Here is a 19,228-nt window from a genome sequence, read left to right on the forward strand (position 1 = left end):
GAACTGTCCTGGCATTTTATGCACAACATCTAGAAGCTTATGTCACACATCACCCACACTTCTAACCACTTGAAGACAAAGCCCTTTCTGACACTTATTGTTTACATTAAAAAATAATTTTTTTTTGCAAGAAAATTACTTTGAACCCCCAAACATTATATATTTTTTTTAAAGCAAATGCCCTACAGATTAAAATGGTGGGTGTTTCATTTTTTTTTTTTCACACAGTATTTGCGCAGCGATTTTTCAAACGCATTTTTTGGGGAAAAAACACACTTTTTTACATTTTAATGCACTAAAACACACTATATTGCCCAAATGTTTGATGAAATAAAAAAGATGATCTTAGGCCGAGTACATGGATACCAAACATGACATGCTTTAAAATTGCGCACAAACGTGCAGTGGCGACAAACTAAATACATTTTTCAAAGCCTTTAAAAGCCTTTACAGGTTACCACTTTAGATTTACAGAGGAGGTCTACTGCTAAACTTACTGCCCTCGATCTGACCTTCGCGGCGATACCTCACATGCATGGTGCAATTGCTGTTTACATTTGACGCCAGACCGACGCTTGCGTTCGCCTTAGCGCGAGAGCAGGGGGGACAGGGGTGCTTTTTTTTTTTTTTTTCTTTATTATTATTATTTTTTTATCTTATTTTTAAACTGTTCCTTTCATTTTTTTTTTTTTTTTATCATTTTTATTGTTATCTCAGGGAATGTAAATATCCCCTATCATAGCAATAGGTAGTGACAGGTACTCTTTTTTGCAAAAATTGGGGTCTATTAGACCCTAGATTTCTCCTCTGCCCTCAAAGCATCTGACCACACCAAGATCGGTGTGATAAAATGCTTTCCCAATTTCCCAATGGCGCTGTTTACATCCGGCGAAATCTAAGTCATAAAATGCTCGTAGCTTCCGGTTTCTTAGGCCATAGAGATGTTTGGAGCCACTCTGGTCTCTGATCAGCTCTATGGTCAGCTGGCTGAATCACCGGCTGCATTTTCAGGTTCCCTGTTGAGACAGGAGAGCCAGAGAAAAACACGGAAGACGTTGGGGGGGGAGGGGCATTCCCTCCCACTGCTTGTAAAAGCAGTCTAGAGGCTAATTAGCTGCTAGGATTGCTTTTACATGAAAGCCGACCGCTGGCTGAAAAGAATGATACCAAGATGATACCTAAACCTGCAGGCATCATTCTGGTATAACCACTCAAAGTCGTGAATGGCGTACCTGAAGACAAAAAAATGGTTAACAATAAAGCACAGTAAACGGTAAGGTATAAAAAATTGCATACCTGAAAAGCAAACATGATAAAACATAATAACAATAAAACATTGCAGAATAGAATACAGTAAAAAAGAACAGAACAATAGAGAGAGAGAATAGAGAGAGAAAGAACAATAAAACGACAACTATTTTTTTTTTATTTTATATTTTTGTATGTGTTTTTTTTTTTTTTTACACTTTTTTTTGTAACTAACTTTTATAACTGTAACCGGTTCCAGGTTCGGGTCTCTCAAAATGCGATGGCATCTTGGGAGACCCTGTGAAAGTGTGCCTAGTCTGTGGAATGCTGTACCCTACGCTAATACTCAACTAGTGCATGGTAGCGTTCAAAATATTCACCAATGCAAAGACCAGGATTGTCAGGACAGGAGGGACAATAATAGCGGGTGTCACGTCTATATCCGCGCTTGCTGCAGACACGACATCTTTTTTGGGGGGGTTCGTTGGGTAGGGGTACTCGGGAGGACATAAAGAAAATGCCTCTCATGCAGCCGACTGCATTTGGTTGGGGATGTGAATGGGGGAAGTACGGGCGCCGCAGAAGCGGTGGGTTCCCAATTAGGATTGGCGAATGCAGCAGGAAGGGCACTATGGGCACGACGGGCCTGTGTTCGTCTTCTTGGTGGCAGCGGGACACTACTTGTGCTTGCCACCTCACCAGCTTGAACTGCACTTATGGGACTCGCCACGTCACCAAGTGTTACTGCAGTGCTGGTTTGACTACGACCGGGGTGTACTAGGCCGCTGGTGCTTGCCAGTTCACCAAAACGCTACCAAAAAAACTGTTAGCGATCGCAAGGATCAGGCCTGACTCTGCGAACGCTGCAGTTATGCGTTTAGTGTTTTGTAAGTGACAGTGATCGATCGATACTGCACTTGGGTGGGCTGGGCTGGGCCGGGCGGAGGGGCAAAACGCAGGTGCTAGCAGGTATCTGGGCTGATCCCGCTAACACTGCGTTTGTGGGAACCCTAAACTGCTGGGGACGCTAGTATAGATCTGATCGGATCAGATATTGATCCGATCAGATACTATACCACTAAGGGAGGCGTATGCTGCGTGCGTGGGTGTTAGCGGTACTGGCGCTAACCTGACGCTGCCTGGGGCTGGTGCTTGCCAGTTCACCAAAACGCTACCAAAAAAACTGTTAGCGATCGCAGGGATCAGGCCTGACTATGCGAACGCTGCAGTTATGCGTTTAGTGTTTTGTAAGTGACAGTGATCGATCGATACTGCACTTGGGTGGGCCGGGCAGAGGGGCAAAACGCAGGTGCTAGCGGGTATCTGGGCTGATCCCGCTAACACTGCGTTTTCGGGAACCCTAAACTGCTGGGGACGCTAATATAGATCTGATTGGATCAGATATTGATCCGTACAGATACTATACCACTAAGGGAGGCGTATGCTGCGTGCGTGGGTGTTAGCGGTACTGGCGCTAATCTGACGCTGCCTGGGGCGACGCATATCACCGCCGGGCGATCAGGGGGCTAAACCTTTATTCGGTAATAAACGGCGGGTGCCCTGACACTATAAAAAATAAACGAACTAACCAGCGTCACTCGTAACAGTTATACGGTGATCAGTGGTGAAAGGGTTAACTAGGGGGCAATCAAGGGGTTAAAACCTTTATTAGATAGTATATGGGGGTCCCTGTCGCTATAAAACGCTGACGGCGAACCTAAATATTTACGTCTCTAACTAGCGTCACCAGCGACACTAATACAGCGATCAGAAAAATGATCGCTTAGTGACACTGGTGACAGGGGGTGATCAAGGGGTTAAAACTTTATTAGGGGGGGTTAGGGGGGTATCCTAGACCTAAAGGGGGGTAATACTCACTGCCCTAACACTGTAACTGTCACAAACTGACACTATGCAGTAATCAGAAAAAAAAAAAAAAAAAATACTGCTAATGTCAGTTTGTGACAGGGGGGGGATCGGGGGGGGGGGGGGGGGATCGGGGGTGTAAAGTATGCCTGGCATGTTCTACTGTGTGTGTTTGTGTTGTGTGGACTTACATGTCTTCTCTCCTCGGCGCTGGACGGAAACTGCCAGACCGAGGAGAGATGACATCACATCCTCTGCCTGTGTGAAACTACACACAGGCAGAGGAGGATTCCCATTGGCTGGGAGCGATCGCGAGGGGGGGGCCACGATCGGATGGTCTCCCCCTCGCCTCCCGACGCTCCCAGTCAGATGCCGACCGCCGATGGCACCGGGGGGGGGTCCGATTGGACCCCCCGCCCGCGGGAGGCAGATCACGTACAGGTACGTGATTCTGCCTGCCCGTGCCATTCTGCCGACGTATATATACGTTAGGCGGTCGGCAAGTGGTTAACAATGGAAAGTTCTTTGAAGGGTAAGGTTGAGGAAATTGCGCAGTTACAGAGTGCAGTTGATAATAGCAACAATGTTTGTGAGAGGTTACAAAACCAGACACCGAGACAGTAAATTTAAAATTGCATGCAGTTAGCATTGGGGGGGCTTTGCTTGAGAAATCTAAACGTTGTGATGAATTATCAGAGGAAAATGAGAGATTAAAATTAAGAATTATGGAATTAGAGAAGAGATCTCAGGAATGCAGATATGCATCAAATCTTGGATTCAGCTATCTTCAGCAAACTACAGACACAGACTTTCTATCAAATGAAACAGAACCTCATATTAAATCTGATCATTCATTGCCAGCTGCACCCACTGTGACTACCACAGTTTATAACAATAATAATAATACAGGTGAAGTTCGACTTGAAATGAAGCCTTTGAAACCAAAAGAATTAGACGCAATTCTTAAAGAAATAGGAATGGTTCCATGCCATGATTTAGGCCCCTTTCACACTTATACGACTTCAAAGTCGAGCGATTTTACTGCGATTTCACGGCCGCTATTTTGCCGTGATTTTACCATGATTTTGCCACGATTTGGGAGCAGTACTACTTTGTACGACTTTGCCACAACTTTGGCATTAACCATTCTCAGCTTGTGCTTACAAAGTAGTGCTGAAATTGTGTCTATATTATTCAGGTATGATTTGCATGCTACTTGAGGGTTTAACATTGAGGTCTATGGAGTACAAATCGTATGGAAGTTGGACCAAAGTAGTGCAGGGACTACTTTGAAGTCGGCACGACTTAAAGTCGTGCCAATATGAATGGTAGTCATTGAAAATCATGGCGAATGACTTGTCCCACGATTTTGTACTGCAAAGGCGTATGACAAGTCGTATAAGTGTAAAAGGGGCCTTAAACAGAATTTTAAAATGGTTTTGTGACGTGCAGCAGGTCAGAGATATGTACAATCTCAACCCATCTGACTTAGAAAGAGTTTTGCAACATTCTATAGGAAGTGGTCTTTGGATGAGAATTAAACAAATCTGTATTCAGCCTCTGAGGACAAGGGACATATTACTGGAATTATGTGTTTTGTATGGTGTACGTTCTGATGTTATTATTCATGGGAGGATCCAACAAATGCAAAATTAATCTCCATATGAATTGTCACACAGGATAGCAACTATTATGGAATTATTGGTCGGTAATAATCTTGCATTTGAGCGTGGGGGCTTGATACATATGAGTATGTTTCTAAATGCTTTGCATGAAGATAACAAAATATTTTATTAGCTACCCCAAATCCTCATGATTTAAAAGGCATATTGTTGAGAGCAGACCATTTATGGAGAAAGTCAAATGAGCAGGCTGTCAAAATTGATTTAGTCACATTGTTTAGGACAAATACTGAACATAAAGATCAGAAGATAATATCCTATGATAACACCCAGAGAGGAGACACCGGGTCAAATATAGGTGATAATTGTATGAAAAACAGAGATGACCAAAATAATAATAAGAAAAGTTCCAAAACCTGGATACCGTTTTATCAGATAAAACAGAAATATGACCACCTGAAGATTGAGTATGACAAGATGAGAGGGGAACGTGATACATTATTAGAGCAGTTGAAGGGGATACAGGGTGTCATAAATGCAGAAGATGTACATTCTCCAGATCTGTTTTTGAATGCAGATGACACTTGTCTAGCAGTGGGGGTGAATTAGCTTCAAACTGTAAACGTGTAAATAGTGCTTTGTTTTAACTTCAAACAATGTTTAAGGACCTTGCTAATTAGTTTTGTTGGAGAGTTTTTTTGTCTTTCAGGTACGCCTGGAGATGCTGGTTTGCATGTGAATAGCAGAAGCACTAGAAGTATCTGAAATTGCTGGCTAGTGGGGGAGAAACGCTGAATAGACAATATATCTCTATTCAAGGAATTATAAAGAATTGATGGACTCTCTCAATATTCATCAAGCAATGGACCCTTTTTTTTTTTTTTAAACATTCAAATTTTTTTATTTTATTTTTTTTCACTTTTTTTATTTTCTTTTGCTCTTAATTTTTTATTTTCTTGAACTTTATCTTAAAACCAAAGAGAAGCATTTAAACCTAAAATAATTTTCATAACATCTGTACATATTACATAATGCGTATTGATCAATATATTTGACATCTAAGGTGAGATGCTGCACAATTGCTTGGCATAGCATAAATTTTAATATGTTGGGTGGTTTTCCTAAATTTATAAGAGGGGTGAGTGAAATTCATCACTCTAGTCATGATTTGAAACTTTGTTGAATAAGTTGTTTATAATATGCTAAAGGCTATGACATATATGGATGAAAAAGACCTTTCTACCTTTCATGTTGAGGATACTGGCAAGAATTTCCACTGCCGCTTTGTCTGGATAGAAGATCTGATAAACACTGATGTCAAGCTGATTCTATCTGAACCATCATGCGGGGGTGTATGTATATGTTGGTATACCATTCAGGTGGAATTATGGACGGAATGATCCAAGTAACTGCTCTATTGAAGGTAATGAGGTGTCGGCCTACAGCAAATCACAAAAAGCAAATTGTGGCTGGCAAATCGACAAATTCTGGTACTTGACAGGTACACAACCGATCATCATTGCTCAAATAGGAAATAAGCAGATGTGAATTGTAAAATGCTTGCAAGATGGACTCATGAATGTCAAGTGCAAGGAAATAGTTTGCAGTACAGTTTTTACTGCCGTATCCAAACCTTTTGACCTTGAAAGTGAGTGCTGGTACATTGATCGTTCTTCTTACTATAAAGATGAAAGTAGAATGTTTGTGTAAAAGCATCTTTAAAAATGAAAAGCTTGAGCCTGGAGATGAGAGAATCCTGGACTTATGTGGATTGGAGCTCCCAGAGCATACCAAGTTTACTTTCAGTGAAATGGTGAGAGATGTGATGAAGTCAGACCGAAGAATGGACTGTGACATCAGCTCGTCTTTGCGCAATATTCAAGATCTTGATGCGATATAATAAGGCCTAACAGCTATATGGGCCACTGAAATCCAAATCCTTTTCCAGTCATAGTCTAAAAGTTATATTATCTAATAACTGTTTCATGGGGATATTTTAGAGGCTGGTGAAGAGAGATGTAACCAGTTTCAACTTCATATTTTATATGAGCCATTGTAAAGCATTCAGTACCTTAACTCGTAATGATATTTTTTGTTGTTTGATTTATGGGTCAGTTCTAGTAGTTAGAACCGACCCAAGTGGGGGTATATGTTGTAATATGTTCACCGATTTATGTGGGACATTATATTATTATATGTATGTACACATACAGCACAATATTAACCAGGCCTAGAATTCAGTTGACAATGGTCGATTTGTACAAGCCAACTCAATTTTAATATAACAGCTGATGTCCCTTTGATATGTTTATCTTATGCAAGTCTACCTAGGTGTAAGGTATTGCCTGTTAACCTAATTGAACATTTCAAAGGGTGTTCAGGTGGTATCTGTTAATCTAATCAAATTACACATATCTAAGTGGACCTGTTGATGTTGATATATGGGAGTGCAAACTGGGGCGGTTTATGACTGCAGCTGTTCACGGCTGGGGGTTGTTGTCTGTCTGAAAGACTAAAGTATATCAAAGGCCCGAATGGTGACGGCCAAATTGCTCAGCCATTCAATGTCTAGTGAATATAACATGGTGTTCAGTCTATAGTAGGTATCGTCTTGTCTGTGTATGACTGTGAAGGCACAGACCTAGGAAAAAATGGGACTCTGAATGATATACTCTGCTGGATTTTTTTGTCATCTGTGGACTTTGGACCTTGTTCTGTGTTGGAAGTCAATAAAGTGCATCTCTCTGGAACAATTGGGTTGCTGCGGAAGAGTACTTACTAATTAATTATATCCACGATACTACTATACTAATATACACTATTATGATATTACTACACCCTGGAGCACCAACACGGATCCCACGGGGAGTTAGAGCATAGATTCCCCAGGGCACGGAGTCTAAGAGCCAGCAGGTGTTCACCAAAGCCTCTAGTGGTGAGGATGACTGGGCTGCAACTGGCTCCAGGTCACGGCCCCCAGGGTCTCCCAGCTCACGCTCCTGGTAGGCTACAGGAGGATGGAGAGGAAACAGCAGCCCAGGACCGCAAGGGATAGTAAGGAGGTTGCCAAATGTCGGGGCGACTAGCAGAAAAGGATAACAGAGAACATGCCAAAGGTCAGGGTCACAGGCAAACAGGGATAGTCGAGAACAAGCCAAGATCGGTAAGAGACAAACTTAGAGCACATGGCAAACAGGAAGCCAAACACAATATTGCACGGCAAGGCAGGCTTGGAGAATACGGTGTTAAATAGTGGTTCCTGTTGAGGCTAGGGTGGAGCCACACTGAGGGAAGATTACTTAAGCATGCAGGTGTGAGAGTACAAGCCTCAAGGCTGATACACAGACCAGGTAAGAGACAGACAGGTCATGAAAGTATTACTGCAAGGTCATGACAATTGGTTTTCACTCACTCATCATTTATAGTCACAGGCCCCCCATCTCTTGGGGAAAATCATTCCATCTGGCCCCCCCGTCTTTTCACCACTCACCATTGTCACTCCCCTCTGTGATCCACCTGGGGCGTTGTTTGTGCTGGCTGTTGGTCGCCTGGATACGCCCCCTCAGCTTCGGGATGTGGCATCTTTGGCCGGCTTGACTCATGGCCGCACCGCCATTGTGCAGATATATATGTAAGTTTGTGGGTTAAATGTACATATGTGAGGGACATATTCTACATTTTCCCACCTTTCTTTCCAAACCCTTTTATAACATGGTCTTTTCCCCTATCCATAGATGATCACTGCGTTTTTTGCTCCTGACGAGTGGCTCTAAGGTCCCGAAACGCGTAGAGCTTACAACTACCGATAGGTGTACACAATTTATAATCATGTAAGAACGTTCCATCTCTATCAGTGTTCTTTCTAATCCCTTCCAATTGACACTTCAATGTGTCTTAATAACCTTATATCATTTGTGTCTCTTAGATATCTAATTTTTCATGTATTTGTAAACAAGTCCTTGTTGGAATGTTTATCTTGATGATACATATAATATTAATATTAGCTATGTGCAATAATATGTAAAAATATATGACTATTTGGAATCTTTTAAAACCTGCCTTTTACCAATTTTTGTATTTGCGTCCGTGTGCCTCATTCAAAGTCCCGCCCTTTGCCCCTTTCTTTCTTTTTTATATATTCAACCGGGATGGAGGAGGGAATCTGAACGGCCCCTATTACCTCATTTGAAGTCCCATTTATTCTTCAGTTTTTAATCACTTTTATTCCTATTACAAGGGATGTATACATCCCTTGTAATAGAAAAAAAAAAGGATGACAGGATCTCTTAAAAGTGAGATCTGGGGTCAAAAAGAACGAAATAAAAAATAAATGTCTTTTTTTTAAATTCCCCTTTAAGACCATTTAACGTTGCTTCTGTCATCCAATGTTATGGAGCCGAGCGGAGGCCATCTTTCCCTCACACAACCCAATCGGCTCCGGTAAGTGGCGGAGACGACCGGAGTGTGGCGGGGGGGGGGGGGGGGGCCCTCTCTCGACCCTGATAAAAGTGATCTTGTGGCGAATCTGCCGTGGAGACCAAAATATATATAATAACAAAGTGACTGCTCAGTCCATATCATGATTGCAGACAAAAATATATCCAGTGAAAGAAAGGAACAAACAGAAACCACCGCCACCAATGTATGTATTGGCCGCTCACCTCAGGGAATGATCATAGGGTCAGACAAAGCTTTTAGGCTTCATATACATGGGACGTTTTTACAACCTCTCCTGAACGATTTAACTTGACAGATAGTAACCCACGTTTAAAATGTCCATTTTGGCACGTTTAGCTGCGTTTTGCGTTTAGAAAAAAATATTTTTTTCTTAAAATAGCCAAAAATGAAAAAAATCCTGTAAACGAAATGTGGCTAAATGTGAGTTATCACATTTAGAAGCATTTGGCGCTTGAAATGCCTCTAAACTCTAAGCTTCTGAACCAATTTTTTTGAGTTCCAAAAAAAGCCTCTAAACTCAAATGCCTAGAAACTACTGTAAACGACCCTGTGTACATGTACTGATAAAATAAGAGAAGAGAGTTCAGGAGCAGTTGAAAAAAATGCCCAACTGCTCCTAAACGTCCATTTACCAGCAGCAGCGTACATGAGGCCGTATTCTCAATGAATAGCTGCTCAGATCACCGCTGTAAAAGCTCCAACACGCCTGCTTGAACACTCCGATAACATGCCTCTTGATTGATAATCACTCAGAGAGAGCAAACATACCCATAGCGCTATTGCCAGTAGAAGTATAACACATTTATTCAATATCTGCTTACATTCAAGTTTGGTAAGATCCGCAGTACAAGTATGCAGTAAAAACACAGTCGCCTCTTCACCACACTTCCATACACTGTGGACACCGGAAGTGATGTCACAAGGCTCCACCCGACGCGTTGCGTCACTGGTCACATGACTTCCTCAGGGATTTTGCAGCGGGGGTCTGAGCAGCTATCCATTGAGATTAAAAGCTTTGTCTGACTCTATGGTCATTCCCTGAGGTGAGTAGCCAATTCATTAATTGGTGGCAGTGTTTGCGGTTTGTTCCTTTCTTTCACTGGATATATTTTTGTCTTCAATCATGATATGGACCGAGCAGTTACTTTGATATATATATTTTTTCTTTTTCACTTGGACTTCGTTAGTTTTATTTGATATATCATGTTGTGCAATTTATGTGTGTTATATATATATATATATATATATATATATATATATATATATATATATATATATATATATATATATATATATATATATATATATATATATATATATATATATATATATATATTTATTTATTTATTTATTATCTCAGAAAAGTGAGTACACCCCTCACATTTTTGTAAATATTTTATCATATCTTTTCATGTGACAACACTGAAGAAATGACACTTTGCTACAATGTAAAGTAGTGAGCTTGTATAACAGTGTAGATTTTCTGTCCCCTCAAAATAACAACACACAACCATTATTGTCTAAACCGCTGGCAACAAAAGTGAGTACACCACTAAGTAAAAATGTCCAAATTGGGCCCAATTAGACATTTTCCATCCCTAGTGTCATGTGACTTGTTAGTGATACAAGGTGTCAGGTGTGAATGGGGCGCAGGAGTGTTAGATTTGGTGTTATTGCTCTCAGTTTCTCATACTGGTCACTGGAAGTTCAACATGGCACCTCATGCCAAAGAAGTCTCTGAGAATCTGAAAAAAAGAACTGTTGCTCTACATGAAGATGGCCTAAGCTATAAGAAGATTGCCAAGACCCTGAAATGGAGCTGCAGCACGGTGGCCAAGACCATACAGCGGTGTAACAGGACAGGTTCCACTCAGAACAGGCCTCGCCATGGTCAACCAAAGAAGTTGAGTGCACGTGCTCAGGGTCATATCCAGAGGTTGTCTTTGGGAAATAGACATATAAGTGCTGCCAGCATTGCTACAGAGGTTGAAGGGGTGGGGGTTAGCCTGTCAGTGCTCAGACCATACGCCACAGACTGCATCACATTAGTCTGCATGGCTGTCATCCCAAAAGGAAGCCTCTTCTAAAGATGATGCACAAGAAAGCAAACAGACTAAGGACATGAATTACTGGAACCATGTCCTGTGGTCTGATGAGACCAAGATAAACTTATTTGGATCAGATGGTGTCAAATGTGTGTGGCGGCAACCAGGTGAGGAGTACAAAGACAAAGTGTGTCTTGCCTACAGTCAAGCACGGTAGTGGGAGTGTCATGGTCTGGGGCAGCACGAGTGGGGTGCTACAGTTCATTGAGGGAGCCATGAATGCCAACATGTACTGTGACATACTGAAGCAGAGCATGATCCCCTCCCTTTCGGAGGCTGGGCCATAGGGCAGTATTCCAACATGATAACTCCAAACACATCTCCACAATGACCACTGCCTTGCTAAAGAAGCTGAGGGTAAAGGTGATGGACTGGCCAAGCATGTCTCCAGACCTAAACCCTATTGAGCATCTGTGGAGCATCCTCAAAAGGAAGGTGGAGAATGCCCCACCTTCCAAGGTCTCTAACATCCACCAGTTCCGTGATGTTTTCATGAAGGAGTGGAAGAGGACTTCAGTGGCAACCTGTGAAGCTCTGGTGAACTCCATGCCCAACAGGGTTAAGGCAGTGCTGGAAAATAATGGTGGCCACACAAAATATTGACACTTTGGGCCCAATTTGGACATTTTCACTTAGGGGTGTACTCACTTTTGTTGCCAGCGGTTTAGACATTAATGGCTGTGTGTTGAGTTATTTTGAGGGGACAGCAAACTGACACTGTTATACAAGCTGTACAATCACTACTTTACACTGTAGCAAAGTGTAAATTCTTCAGTGTTGTCACATGAAAAGATATAAAGAATATAATATTTACAAAAATGTGAGGGGTGTACTCACTTTTTGCAAGCGCACCATTCTACACACATTACTAGTTAAAAACTATATTACAGTCTACACTTAGAGACGCTTCTCTTTTTCCCCATTTTGTCTTTACATTTATAGAGTCGGCTTCTGCTCTTCACTTAAATTTGAAGTTTCAAATTTTGAAGTTTTATTTTTTTGGGTGGGGGGGGTGCGGGGGAGTGCAAGTAGCTGGTCTTGCCTAGGGTGCAATAGTCTAGCACCAGCCCTGCAACTTACAATTGAAATATATGATAGCTATAAATCAGATATTGATTCCAATTCTCCAATTCTGCACCTGCACTGCAAGGCTAGCTTTGTCTAGGGGAGAGGAGAAGAGCCTTTTACTTATCTGATCCTCTGCTTCTCCAGCAGATGGCACTCCCCCAAGCTCCAGTGGATGACTGTCCATCTGCATCTTCATGTCCAGTGCAAGGCTATGGACCCTGCAGTGGTCTTGATGATTTCAGGACCTTAGACCCGTGGAGCACAGGGGAGAAGATACTCGTCTAGTAGAGGGGAGGAGCGGAGGACTGGGTAAGTAAATGTGCATTTCTTTTTCCCCTACACCTCAATGAGCAATTAACCATTGCAGAGTGGGCACAGCGTCACTGCAAGGGATAATTTTAGTTTCTCAGAGTTTAGATTTAATCATCCACTTTCCATATGCCAGCATGAAAAAAGATGGCAGCAGTGGACACTGAATCCCATCCACCCCAGCATGGTGTGTACAAGGTGTGACAATTTCATTTCCAGAATGGACTGGAAAAAAAATGTTTGTGCAGGAGCATTGTCGTGGTAGAAAATCCACTTGTCAGGCCAGAGTTCTGGCCTTTTCCTCAGAACAGATTCCCGTAAGCTTTTCAGAATGTCCAAGTATCAAAGGTGGTTGACAATTGTATCATGTTCTATGAACTTATAGTGAACTACCCACTTGTGATAAAAGCAACACAGGAACATAAGCGTACAAGGAATCACACTCTGTCCCCATTTGCATCTATCCTTTGCATTTTTCGGCTGCCAACTTCTTGTGTCATCGTGGACATCTTTGTGCCCCTCCTTAACCACTTCAATACAGGTCACTTATACACCTTCCTGCCCAGACCAATTTTCAGCTTTCAGTGCTGTCGCAGTTTGAATGACAATTGCGCGGTCATCCATCACTGTACCCAAACTAAATTTTTATCATTTTGTTCCCACAAATAGAGCTTTCTTTTGGTGGTATTTGATCATCTCTGCGGTTTTTATTTTTTGCTAAACAAATAAAAAAGACAGAAAATTTTGAAAAAAAAAGTTTTGCTTTTGTTTCTGTTTTGCTTTTGTAAATAAGTAAGTTTTCTCTTTCACTGATGGGCACTGACAGGCATTGATAAGGCAGCACCAATGAGGTGGCACCAATGAGCAGGCACTGACGATGGGCACTGATATGCGGCACTGATGGGTGGCACTGATGGGCATTGATAGGCAGCACTGATGGGCACTCATGGGTGGCACTGGTAGGCACTGATCGGCAACACTGATGGGCACTGAAAGGCTGCAAAGATGGGTTCTTATAGGTGGCATTGATAGGCAGCACTGATGGGCATTGATACGTGGCACTGATGGGCACTGATACGCGGCACTGATATGAGGCACTGATAGGCATCCCTGGTAGCACTGGTAGGCATTGTGAGTGGGCACTGATTGGCAGCTGCCTGGGCATTGATTGGCAGCTGCCTGGGTACAGATTAGTATTTCCCTGGGGGTCTAGGGGGGGCACACCTGGTGGTCCAGTGTGGATGGCCATCCTGGTGGTCCTGGGCGGAATCCGAGGGGGGGCTGTGCTGATAAACAATCAGCACAGACCCCCCTGTCAGGAGAGCAGCCGATCGCCTCTACTCACATCTGTCAGACCCTAGTGGGGAAAAGCCGATCACCGGCTCTTCTTATTTTCATCGTGATCAGCCGTGATTGGACACGGCTGATCACGTGGTAAAGAGTCTCCGTCAGACTCTTTACCTAGATCAGAGTTGCGGTGTGTCAGACTGACACACCGCGAAAACGATCGCCGCGATGCACACCCCCGGGGGCGCACAGCGGCTTAATATCCTGAGGACGTCATATGACGCCTAGTCAGGTTATTGAAACCACTTTGCCGCCGTCATTCTGCTATATTGCGGGTGGCAAGTGGTTAAACCCCTATGCCATTTAAAAACACTTGATTTCTTCATGGAATGCCTGTTCTAAACAAAGCTAAAGTTTTTTTTCATGCAAAATTTGATGTTAATCCACTGCCCTAGATTCCTGTCACTCATTTTCTGCCAACGGTGCAACACACACACAGTTTATTTCTTCCACTACTCTGTAAAGACTGATGTTTTCTTTTATGAAACTGAGATCAGCGGCAATCCCGAGTCTCACCGCTGATCTCAGGTCATTACCAGTTTATGAAAATGAGGTAATCAGTGGAGAACATGTTCTCCGCTGATTATCGCAGCACAGTGAGAATCTGTAACTGACTGTCACAGAAATGGCCAGTTTATGAAGGTGCGATCTCGGCACCTCACTGGCGATCTGTGACAGAATTCTCACTTTCTGATTCACCATTCCAGAGGTGGAGAATCAGAGAGAAGCGCGAAGCTGGATGAGTATTCTGGAGAAAGCAGGAAGTCTTAACTTCTTTCTTTCACCGAACAGTCAGAGCACATCTTTCCCACCATTACACACCCCAAAACCAGCAGGATAGGAATATATATATATATATATATATATATATATATATATATATATATATATATATATATATATATATATATATATATATATATATATATATATATATATATATATATATACACATATATACATATATACACACACACACACATATACATACACACACACACACACACACACTATAAATTCATAATAGAGATATATATACCTATATACTGTATCTATCTATACACACACGCGCGCGCATATACAGTCAGGTCCATAAATATTGGGACATTGACAATTTTAATCTTTTTGGCTCTATACACCACCACAATGGATTTGAAATGAAACGAACAAGATGTGCTTTAACGGTAGACTTTCAGCTTTAATTTGAGAGTATTTACATCCAAATCAGGTGAACGGTGTAGGAATTACAACAGTTTGTATATGTGCCTCCCACTTTTTAAGGGACCAAAAGTAATGGGACAATTGGCTGCTCAACTGTTCCATGGCCAGGTGTGTGTTATTCCCTCATTATCTCATTTACAAGGAACAGATAAAAGGTCCAGAGTCAATTTCAAGTGTGCTATTTGCATTTGGAATCTGTTGCTGTCAACTTTCAATATGAGATACAAAGAGCTGTCACTATCAGTGAAGCAAGCCATCATTAGGCTGAAAAAACAAAACAAACTCAGAGAGATAGTAAAAACATTAGGTGTGGCCAAATCAACTGTTTGGAACATCCTTAAAAAGAAAGAACGCAGTGGTGAGCTCAGCAACACCAAAAGACCCTGAAGACCACGGAAAACAACTGTGGTGGATGACCGAAGAATTCTTTCCCTGGTGAAGAAAACACCCTTCACAACAGTTGGCCAGATCAAGAACACTCTCCAGGTGGTAGGTGTATGTTTGTCAAAGTCAACAATCAAGAGAGGACTTCACCAGAGTGAATACAGAGGGTTCACCACAAGATGTAAACCATTGGTGAGCCTCAAAAACAGGAAGGACAGATTAGAGTTTGCCAAACAACTTCCAAAAAAGCCTTCACAGTTCTGGAACAACATCCTATGGACAGATGAGACCAAGATCAACTTGTACCAGAGTGATGGGAAGAGAAGAGTATGGAGAAGGAAAGGAACTGCTCATGATCCAAGGCATACCAACTCATCAGTGAAGCATGGTGGTGTTATTGTCATGGCGTGGGCATGTATGGCTGCCAATGGAACTGGTTCTCTTGTATTTATTGATGATGTGACTGCTGACAAAAGCAGCAGGATGAATTCTGAAGTGTTTCGGGCAATATTATCTGCTCATATTCTGCAAAATCCTTCAGAATTCATTGGACAGCGCTTCACAGTGCAGATGGACAATGACCCGAAGCATACTGCGATAGCAATCAAAGAGTTTTTTTAAAGGGCAAGAAGTGGAATGTTATGCAATGGCCAAGTCAATCACCTGACCTGAATCCGACTGAGCATGCATTTCACTTGCTGAAGACAAAACTGAAGGGATAATGCCCCAAGAACAAGCAGGAACTGAGTACAGTTGCAGTAGAGGCCTGGCAGAGCATCACCAGGGATGAAACCCAGCGTCTGGTGATGTCTATGCCTTCCAGACTTCAGGCTGTAATTGACTGCAAAGGATTTGCAACCAACTATTAAAAAGTGAAAGTTTGATGGATGATTGTTAATCTGTCCCATTACTTTTGGTCCCTTAAAAAGTGGGAGGCACATATACAAACTGTTATAATTCCTACACCGTTCACCTGATTTGGATGTAAATACCCTCAAGTTAAAGCTAAAAGTCTGCAGTTAAAGCACATCTTGTTAGTTTCATTTTTTAGTTTCATTTCAAATCCATTGTGGTGGTGTATAGAGCCAAAAAGATTACAACTGTGTCGATGTCCCAATATTTATGGACCTGACTGTAAATATGTAAAAAAAAATTTATAGCTCCATGATGTCGTCATGGAGGAGTGGAAGAGGACTCCTGTGGCAACCTGTGAAGCTCTGGTAAACTCCATGCCCAGGAGGGTTAAGGCAGTGCTGGAAAATAATGGTGGCCACACAAAATATTGACACTTTGGGCCCAATTTGGGCATTTTCATTTAGGGGTCTACTCACTTTTGTTTTCAGCGGTTTAGACAATAACGGCTGTGTGTTGAGGTATTTCGAGGGGACAGCAAATTTTCACTGTTATACAAGCTGTACACTCACTAACTTTACATTGTAGCGTGTCATTTATTCAGTGTTGCCACATGAAAAGATATGATAAAATATTTTTAAAAATGTGAGATATAGGGGGGTTTGTTTGACATAACATATATATATTTATTGTAAATAACTGTTAACGATTCTATATACATATAAATATACAGTATATATGTATACATATATTATTCTACCTGCATTTAAATGCTATTATTAATGTCATTTTTATATAATTTATGAAATATGGTTTTACCCATGGCATGTTCTATACAGGTGTTTATCAATTATGAAATATATTTTATTTTAATTTATTAAAAAATATTTATACTTGTATACTTTATTAAAATTATTTTTTTAATGATTATAAATGTATTTCGCATTTATATGAATGGTGTATAGCTGCATTACATATGTGGATTACATTCATTTACTATACACCATTCACATTTAAATAGGCACATATATGATCTTTAAATATTTATAAAAACAATGTTTTTTTATAATTAGGTTAATGTATATTGTGTAGGGGAATTTAACTTTATTATTTTATTAATATGTTGGGGAATAATGTGTGCTGATTCGTGTTCAACTTTTGTAGTTTACACTTCCTCATACTGTAATCCCGCTACATCACACGAGATTACAGTGAGAAGAGCCGTTCTCAGGAGTTCCCGGCATTTGTAGATCACTTCTCAACTCAACATGAGAAGCGAGCTACAGACCTTCATAAACAGGCACTCAGAGGAGAGCGATCTCCTCTGAGAATGCCTGAGAACTGAATAGCGGTAATTTACTGCAGTTTCATAAAAGGACACCTGAGTCAACTGGTCTGCGACTCAGGCGAGTGCAAGTGAGAACATGTCAGCACATGTTCAAGTGCGAATGTCTGTGTGACTCAACACCATAGTGCTATGCTGTAGGCATTCCGGGAATTAAATTGCAATACCTCGTATGTACTATTCCCAGACTTCTGTTCCTGGTTATTCATGCAAATTGACTATGCTTCTGTCACCAAGGTCCCTTGCCACAGTAGATTAAAAAACAAAAACAAAATTCAGCTAGCACTACTCTGCTTCCTGTCAAAGCAAAAACATGCAGGACAAGCAGGCTTTAGTGCTGTCACCTATTGCTGTGCCACATATGTTTGATGGGCACCTGTGATTTATTCATTGAATTTGCCTACAATGATGAAGGAATCTGCATCCTCCTCACAGGAATGCTTGTTTTGATAGCTGACCAGGCATATTCAGAATCTCTTAACCACTTTACCCCCGGAGGATTTACCCCCTTAATGACCAGGCCATTTTTTGTGATACGGCACTCCGCCGCTTTAACTGACAATTCCGCAGTCATGCAACGCTGTACCCAAAATTGCTGTGTTTTTTTCGCACAAATAGAGCTTTCTTTTGGTGATATTTGATCACCTCTGCGGTTTTTTTTTTTTGCACTATAAACAAAAAAAGAATGAAAATTTTGGAAAAAAAAATAAACTATTAATTTTTTTTTTGGGATATTTATTATAGCAAAAAATAATTTAAAACAAATTTCTTCATCTGTTTAAGCCAAGTTGTATTCTTCTACATATTTTTGGTAATTTTTGGTACTAGTAATGGCAGTGATCAGGAATTTTTAGCGGGGCTGAGACATTGCGGCGGACAGATCGGACACTTTTGACACTTTTTTGTGACCAGTGACATTTATACAGGGATCAATGCTATAAAAATGCACTGATTACTGTATAAATTGCACTGGCAGGGAAGGGGTTAACACTAGGGGCGATCAATGGGTTAAATGTGTTCCCTGGGAGGTGTTTCTAACTGGGAGGGGGGACTGATAGGGAGTACAGAGAAATCGCTGTTCCTAATCACTAGGAACAGACAATCATACTGTACTCCCCTGACAGAACGGGGAACTCGTTGTTTACATTGACTGATCCCCGTTCTGGCTCCCTGTGGAGCTATCGCGGGTGGCTGGCGGACATCGCAGCTGCTGGCCACGTGCATCAGCTCCCCCACCGTGCAGCGGGCTCTCGCGCGCGCCTGCTACAGCTGTTAAAGGGACTGACATACAGCTACGACGATTTGCGGGATCGAATCGACCTACTGCAGTTCAATGATGGCGGCTGATCAGCAAGTGGCTAAAGGGAGACTGTAATTAGAAGTTGGGGCCAGAATAGCAGATA

At 41.7% G+C, this 19,228-nt stretch overlaps 1 protein-coding gene across 8 annotated transcripts in view; it reads right to left on the reverse strand.

Moving 5' to 3' along the window:
• The window catches only part of CTNND2 (catenin delta 2), a 1,213,609-nt gene that overhangs the window by 993,860 nt on the left and 200,521 nt on the right, over positions 1–19,228 (reverse strand). The gene's annotated exons all lie outside the window — the stretch shown is intronic.

This window comes from Aquarana catesbeiana, linkage group LG05 (genome assembly GCF_042186555.1).
Source record: "Aquarana catesbeiana isolate 2022-GZ linkage group LG05, ASM4218655v1, whole genome shotgun sequence".
NCBI classification, from domain to species: domain Eukaryota; kingdom Metazoa; phylum Chordata; class Amphibia; order Anura; family Ranidae; genus Aquarana; species Aquarana catesbeiana.